The sequence below is a fragment of the Macrobrachium rosenbergii genome, chromosome 8, assembly GCF_040412425.1.
Source record: "Macrobrachium rosenbergii isolate ZJJX-2024 chromosome 8, ASM4041242v1, whole genome shotgun sequence".
NCBI lineage: Eukaryota > Metazoa > Arthropoda > Malacostraca > Decapoda > Palaemonidae > Macrobrachium > Macrobrachium rosenbergii.
The window spans coordinates 30,557,346-30,564,845 of record NC_089748.1 but is presented as its reverse complement, the minus strand read 5'-3'; the positions used below and the strand labels follow the sequence as shown (position 1 = coordinate 30,564,845).

Here is a 7,500-nt window from a genome sequence, read left to right as displayed (position 1 = left end):
GAGGACAGCAACAATCCATTGCTTCCAAAATAATCCGGTGCTTCCAAAATAATCCAGTGCTTTCAAAATATACAGTGCTTTCAATATAATACAGTGCTTTCAAAATGAGGACAGCTACGATCCAGTGATTTCAATATAAACCATTGCTTTCAAAATATTCCAGTGATTTCAAAATGAGGACAGCAAAAATCCAGTGCTTTCAAAATAATCCAGTGCTTTCAATATAATAAAGTGCTTTTCAAAATGAGGACAGCTACGATCCAGTGCTTTCAAAATAATCTGGTGCTTTCAAAATAAACCAGGGCTTTCAATATAACCCAGTGCTTTCAAAATAAACCAGGGCTTTCAATATAATCCAGTGCTTTCAAAATGAGGACAGCAACAACCCAGCGCTTTAAAAAAAATCCAGCGCTTTCAATATAATCCAGTGCTTTCAAAATATTCGTGCTTTCAAATTGAGGACAGTGACAATCCAGTACTTTCAAAATAATCCAGTGCTCTCAGTGTAATCCAGTGTATTCAAAATGAGTACAGTGACAGTCCAGTGTTTTCAAAATAATCTTGTGCTTTCAAAATAATCCAGTGCTTTCAATATAATCCAGCTCTTTCAAAATATTTCAGTGCTTTCAAAATGAGGACTGCGACAATCCAGTGCTTTCAAAATGAGGACAGCAACGATCCAATTCTTTCAAAATCAAATGCTTTCAAAATAAGAACAGCAACGACCCATTGAATTAAAAAATCCAGTGCTTTCAATATAATCCAGTGCTTTCAAAATATTCCAGTGCTTTCAAAATGAGGACAGCAACAATTCAGTGCTTTCAAAATAATCCAGTGCTTTCAAAACGAGGACATCATCAATCCAGTGCTTTCAAAATGAGGAGAGTGACACTCAAGTGCTTTCAAAATCCAGTGCTTTCAAAATAATCCAGTGATCTGAAAATAATCTAGGCTTTCAATATAATCCAATGCTTTCAAAATAATCCAGTGCTTTCAACATGAGGACAGGACAATCCAGTGCTTTCAAAATAATCCAGTGATTTCTGAATAATCTAGTGCTTTCAATATAATCCATTGCTTTCAAAATGAGGACAGCTACGATCCAGTGCTTTCAAAATTAGGACAGCGACAATCCAGTGCTTTCGAAATAAACCAGAGCTTTCAAAATAAGCCAGTGCTTTCAAAATAAGGACAGCAACAAACCAGTGCTTTCAAAATAAACCAGGGCCATCAAAATACCACTGTGCTTTCAAAATGAGGACAGCGATGATCCAGTGCTTTCAAAATAATCCAGTGCTTTCGAAATGAGGACTGCAACGATCCAGTGATTTTGAAATAAACCAGGGCTTTCAGAATAATCCACTGCTTTCAAAATGAGGACAGCGACGAGCCCGTGCTTTGAAAATAGTCCAGTTCTTTCAAAATGAGGACAGCAACGATACAGTGCTTTCAAAGTAATCCAGTGCTTTCAAAATAATCCAGTGCTTTCAGAATAATCCAGGTCTTTCAATATAATCCAGTGCTTTCAATATAAGGACAGCGATGCTCCAGTGCTTTCAAAATGAGAACAGCGACGATCCAGTGCTTTCAAAATAAAGCAGGACTTTCAAAATAACCCAGTGCTTTCAAAATGAGGACAGCAACGATCCAATGCTTTCAAAATAAACCAGTGCTTTCAAAGTAAACCAGGGTTTTCAAAATAATCCAGTGGTTTTAAAATGAAGACAGCAACGACCCAGCACTCTCAAAATAAACCAGGACTCAAAATAATCCAGTGCTTTCAAAATGAAGACAGCAACGATCCAGTACTTTCAAAATAAACCAGGACATTCAAAATTATCCAGTGCTTTCAAAATGAACACAGCGAATATCCAGTACTTTCAAAATAAACCAGGACTTTCAAAATTATCCAGTGCTTTCAAATAAGGACAGCGAAGATCCAGTACTTTCAAAATAAACCAGGACTTTCAAAATTATCCAGTGCTTTCAAAATGAGGATAGCGACAATTCAGTGCTTTCAAAATAAACCAAAGCTTTCAAAATAATGCAGTGCTTTCAAAATGGAGACAGCAACGATCCAGTACTTTCAAAATAAACCAGGACTTTCAAAATTATCCAGTGCTTTCAAAATGAGGATAGCAATGATTCAGTGCTTTCAAAATAATCCAGTGCTTTCAAAATAATCCAGTGCTTTCAAAATGAGGACAGCGACGATCCAGTGCTTTCAAAGTAATACAGTGCTTTCAATATAATCCACTGCTTTCAAAATAATGCAGTGCTTTCAAAATGAGGACAGTGACTATCTAGTGCTTTCAAAATAATCCAGTTCTTTAAATATAATTGACTGCTTTCAAAATGAGGACAGTGGCACTCCAGTCCTTTCAAAATAATCCAGTGCTTTCAAAATGAGGAAAGTGACGATCCAGTGCTTTGAAAATAAACCAGGGCTTTCAAAATACATTGCTTTCAAAATGAGGACAGTGACGATCCATTGCTTTCAAAATAATCCAGTGCTTTCAATAAATCCAGGGCTTTCAAAATAATCCGGTGCTTTCAAAATGAGGACAGTGATGATCCAGTGCTTTCAAAATGAGGCCAGGGACGCTCCAGTGCTTCCAAAATGATCCAGTACTTTTAAAGTAATAAAGTGCTTTCAAAATTAGGACAGCGACGATCCAATGTTTTTTCAAAATAAACCAGGGCTTTCAATATAAGCCAGTGCTTTCGAAATAATCCAGTGCTTTCAATATAATCCAGTGCTTTCAAAATGAGGACAGCGATGATCCAGTGTTTTTAAAATAATCCAGTTCATTCAAAACGAGGATAGCGACGATCCAGTGCTTTCAAAATAATCCAGTGCTTTCAAAATGAGGACAGCGACGATCCAGTGCTTTCAAAATAATCCAGTGCATTCAAAATTAGGAGAGCGACGATCCAGTGCTTTCAAAATGAGAACAGTGACGATCCAGTGCTTTCAGAATGAGAACAGTGATGATCCAGTGCTTTCAAAATGAGAACAGTGACAATCCAGTGCTTTCAAAATGAGAACAATGATGATCCAGTGCTTTCAAAATGAGAACAGTGAACGATCCAGTGCTTTCAAAATGAGGACGGCCGTCGCTTTTCCCGGCTGATGGTGAGTGTTAAAAATATCTATATTTAACATTGTTGATATTTTTTCGTTATGACCGGTGCGGACACTGTTTTACTTGACTGAATTAATCCTTTTACGACCGTATTGCATTCCGTTTGACTGTTTTGTTTGACTGCATTGATTCTCAAGCTGTAACAAGGCCCCTTCACAGAAGACTCACTTGTCGCCATTTTCATATTTTCACCGTCATTTATCTTTGTCACTCTTCATTATACATTACTGATTCATAATCACTGGCATTAAAGGAAAGACAAATTTATTAATTTTGAAGTAATGTTGTGCCTAACTTTAGGCAGTTTAAGGAATCAAAATTCAAAAATCATGATTTGTTTGCAAATATCTCACCCCATATGAGTCTATTTACGTCGAGTTGGTAAATATTATCAGAAGTAAATATATGAATCTTTTTCACTGTTCATTATACGTTGTTCTTTTATTATTACGGACGTCCAGCCTAGAAAAAAAAAACTATATTGATTCCGAAGAATCGTTAGTCCAAACATAAGTTTGGTTTCAGTAATTACAATGTGAAAATAATGATTTGTTTGCAAATAGCTGACTCCGGGTACTTGCCATGAAAATGAGTCTACGCCGTGAGCTGGTAAAAATTATCAGAAGTAAATGTCTGAATCTTTTTCACTGCTCATTATACATCATTCATTCACTATCACTGATATCAGGGAAAGACTTAAGTATATTCATTTCGAAGAATTGTTGCGCCAAACGTTAGTTAAGTTTAAGTAGTAACAATCGAAAATGAAAATTATTTTTGCAAATGAATCTTTCTGAACAGTTGTCATAAGAATGAGTCTATTTACGCCATTTGAGAAAATCAGAGGGCATGGCTGAATGTTTGGGTTGCGGGGGGTGGGGGGCGTATTAGGACCTAGTATTTGTTCAAAGGAAGAACTAAAACCTTCAATAAATGTTTTTGTTCGAAATGTGTGTTTGTGTGTGTGTATATTATATATATAAAATTATATATATATACATATATATGTATACATATTTATATATACATATGTATATATATATATACACACACAACTCCTTTTTCTACATTGGAATAAGCTCCTAATCCTAACAGGATCCTAACGGGGGGCGGGGGTTAGGGTGGCTCCAGAATAAAAAAGCACATAACAGTCAACAGTCACATTCGTGTAAGAACTTTGCCATCAGAAACTGTCACAAAAATAAATCCTTTTTACATTGGAGCTGGAATATAAAATTTGGTTGACGCTACATAAAGTCTTTACGTCTCAAGTTGTGCTTGTTAAGTGTATTTATTATTCAAGTATTAAGGAACATACAAATAATGCTTACGTAACAACACTTACAAAAAGTACGGATTGGTAAGAGAAGGCTTCCTAAATATCTATATCTATATCTATATCTGTATCTATCTATCTATCTATCTATCTATATATATATATATATATATATATATATATATATATATATATATATATATATATATATATATATATATATATATATATATATGTATATATGTATATATATATATATATATATATATATATATATATATATATATATATATATATATATACACGATGTACAGAAAACTCGACAGCGCCGAAGAAACTTCGGTACGTTTTTTACTTGTTTTTTATACGTAGTTTCTTAGTATTGTCATAATCTTCACCGTCACGCATCTGATTTCCAATAGACAGATATTGGATGTGTACATGATAAAATATAACCTTACGTATCGCAAGAACGTTTTTCTCCTAGCTACAAGAACTCTTATTATCCTGTAAAAGTAATTACAAAAATCTTTATCCTTTAAAAAAATATATTTTCACGCCTCGAGGATAAAAGACGATAGTTAATCTCAGGATTTTTCCGTCAAGCCCAAAGAAAGTTAGATTGAAGTGTTTATTACTCTACAGATTTTTAATGAAATGATTCCTTCAGGGCTTAGTCGCTTTTAGTTTTCTGAAAAGAAAACTTCTGTGCCGGCTTTGTCTGTCTGTCCGCACTTTTTCTGTCCGGCCTCAGATCTTAAAAACTACTAAGGCTAGAGGGCTGCGAATTGGTATGCTGACCAACCACCTTCCGATCATCAAGCATACCAAGTTACAGCCCTCCAGCCTCAGTAGTTTTTATTTTGTTTAAGATTAAAGTTAACCATAATCGTGCGTCTGGTAACGATATAGGCCTGGCCACCAACGGGCCGTGGTTAAAGTTTCGTGGGCCGCGGCTCATATAGCATTATAGCGAGACCACCGAAAGATAGATCTATTTTCAGTGGCCTTGATTATACGATGTACAGAAACTACTGCGAATTTTTTACTTGTTTTAATTAGATGAGAAGCAGCAGAGTTAAAACAAAATAAGAGACAATAGTAATAAATGTTCTTAACGTCTTACTGTGACCCATAAACTTTTCATGAGGAGTAGTCGAGTTAAACCGGGAATTCACGAGAATCTGGTAATACAGTCCCTAACGTCTTATTGTGACCCATAAAGTTTTGATGAGGAGCAGTAGAGGTAAACTGGAAATTCACGAGAATCTGGTTATACAATCCCTAACGTCTTATTGTGACCCATAAAGTTTTGATGAGGAGCAGTCGAGGTAAACTGGAAATTCACGAGAATCTGGTAATACAGTCCCTAACGTCTTATTGTGACCCATGAAGTTTTGATGAGGAGCAGTCGAGGTAAACTGGAAATTCACGAGAATCTGGTAATACAGTCCCTAACGTCTTATTGTGACCCATAAAGTTTTGATGAGGAGTAGTCGAGATAAACTGGAAATTCAAGAGATTAGTACTGAAAGGAGTATAAGATTTAGGCCAAAGGCAAGCTGTGGGACCTATCATGAGGTCATTCAGTCCTGAAAGGGAAACCGAGAGGAATAGAAAGGTTTGAAAGGTGAAATAAGAGAAAAATCTTTTGCAGTTGCAATATGAAAAAAAATTGGTAGGGGAGGGTTGAGGAAAGTAAGATATATATATATATATATATATATATATATATATATATATATATATATATATATATATATATATATATATATACATATTTATATATACATATACATAGATATATGTTTACCTATACATATATGTACATGTAAATGAAAAACTTCGTTTATCAGGAAATACATGACTTAAATTTACCTGTCACACACAGTCAAAGGAATGAAAGGGGTCGCAGATAGGGGCCTAAGGGACGCTGCAAAGAACCTCAGCTAATGCCAACACTGCTGTCCCCAGTAAATTGTTATACATCCATCGCTAGATACCCTGTTAGAAGGTTTATTTATCTAGTGAAGGAAAATATATAAATATTTCTCACCAACAACTTTCGTGGACTTCGGAATGTTTCTGCATCCTAATATTACTCTCGCCCCTCTGCGGGCCATATCTCTTGCCGCCTCTTTGCCAATGCCTGTGAAATGAGACAAAGAAACATGTCAGTTCTTGGGAAGTATCATGCTCTCTCTCTCTCTCTCTCTCTCTCTCTCTCTCTCTCTCTCTCTCTCTCTCTCTCTCTTCTGAACCTTGTGAGTATGGATAAGCGTTTGGAACTGCCAAAACTAGCTGAAACACTTATAACATGACATTGCTTTGAAAGATGGATAATGTTGTACTTCAAAATTTACACGTAACACATATACAGTATATGTATATATATACACATATACATACATGAGGTGTCTTCAAAAAATATCCCACCTTTATTCATGAAAAATATTCGTATTCAGATACAACAATCTTACAATAATCTCATTCAGAGTAGTCCCCTTGGGCTGTCACACACGTCTCCCAGTGGTTCGGTTGCTGTCGGAAGCAGCGCTGGAATGCCTCTTTTGAGATATCGCGCAGCTGGTCCGTGGCATTCTGCATGATGTCTTCTCTGGACTGAAATCTGGTCCTTTTCAGGGGCACTTTCAGCTTGGGAGGAAGCCAGAAGTCACACGGAGCCATATCGGGAGAGTAGGGAGCTTGGTGAAGCACAGGTGTGTTGTGTTTGGCCAGGAAACTCTGTATCAGATGAGGAATGGGTGCATGCATTATCGTGATGGAGCTCCCTGCAAATGGCCCTGAAAGGCACCAGACTTCAGTCCAGAGAAGACATCTTGCAGAATGCGACGGACCACTTGCTGGGCATTTGCGAGATACGAGGTGAGTGGTGCAATGTGTGTTCACGTGTAAGGATTTCAACATTCTACTGGTGAGCCTTTTGTTTGTAGGTGTATGCAGTTGTTGGTACTGTGGAAAATTTGACTTATGATTTACAAGATTCGTGTGTGAATGTGTACCTGTATATGTATATATATATATATATATATATATATATATATATATATATATATA

At 36.2% G+C, this 7,500-nt stretch overlaps 1 pseudogene; it reads right to left on the bottom strand.

Annotated features, from left to right (window-relative positions):
- Window positions 1-7,500, bottom strand: part of LOC136840646 (retinol dehydrogenase 12-like) — a 25,286-nt pseudogene that overhangs the window by 10,971 nt on the left and 6,815 nt on the right.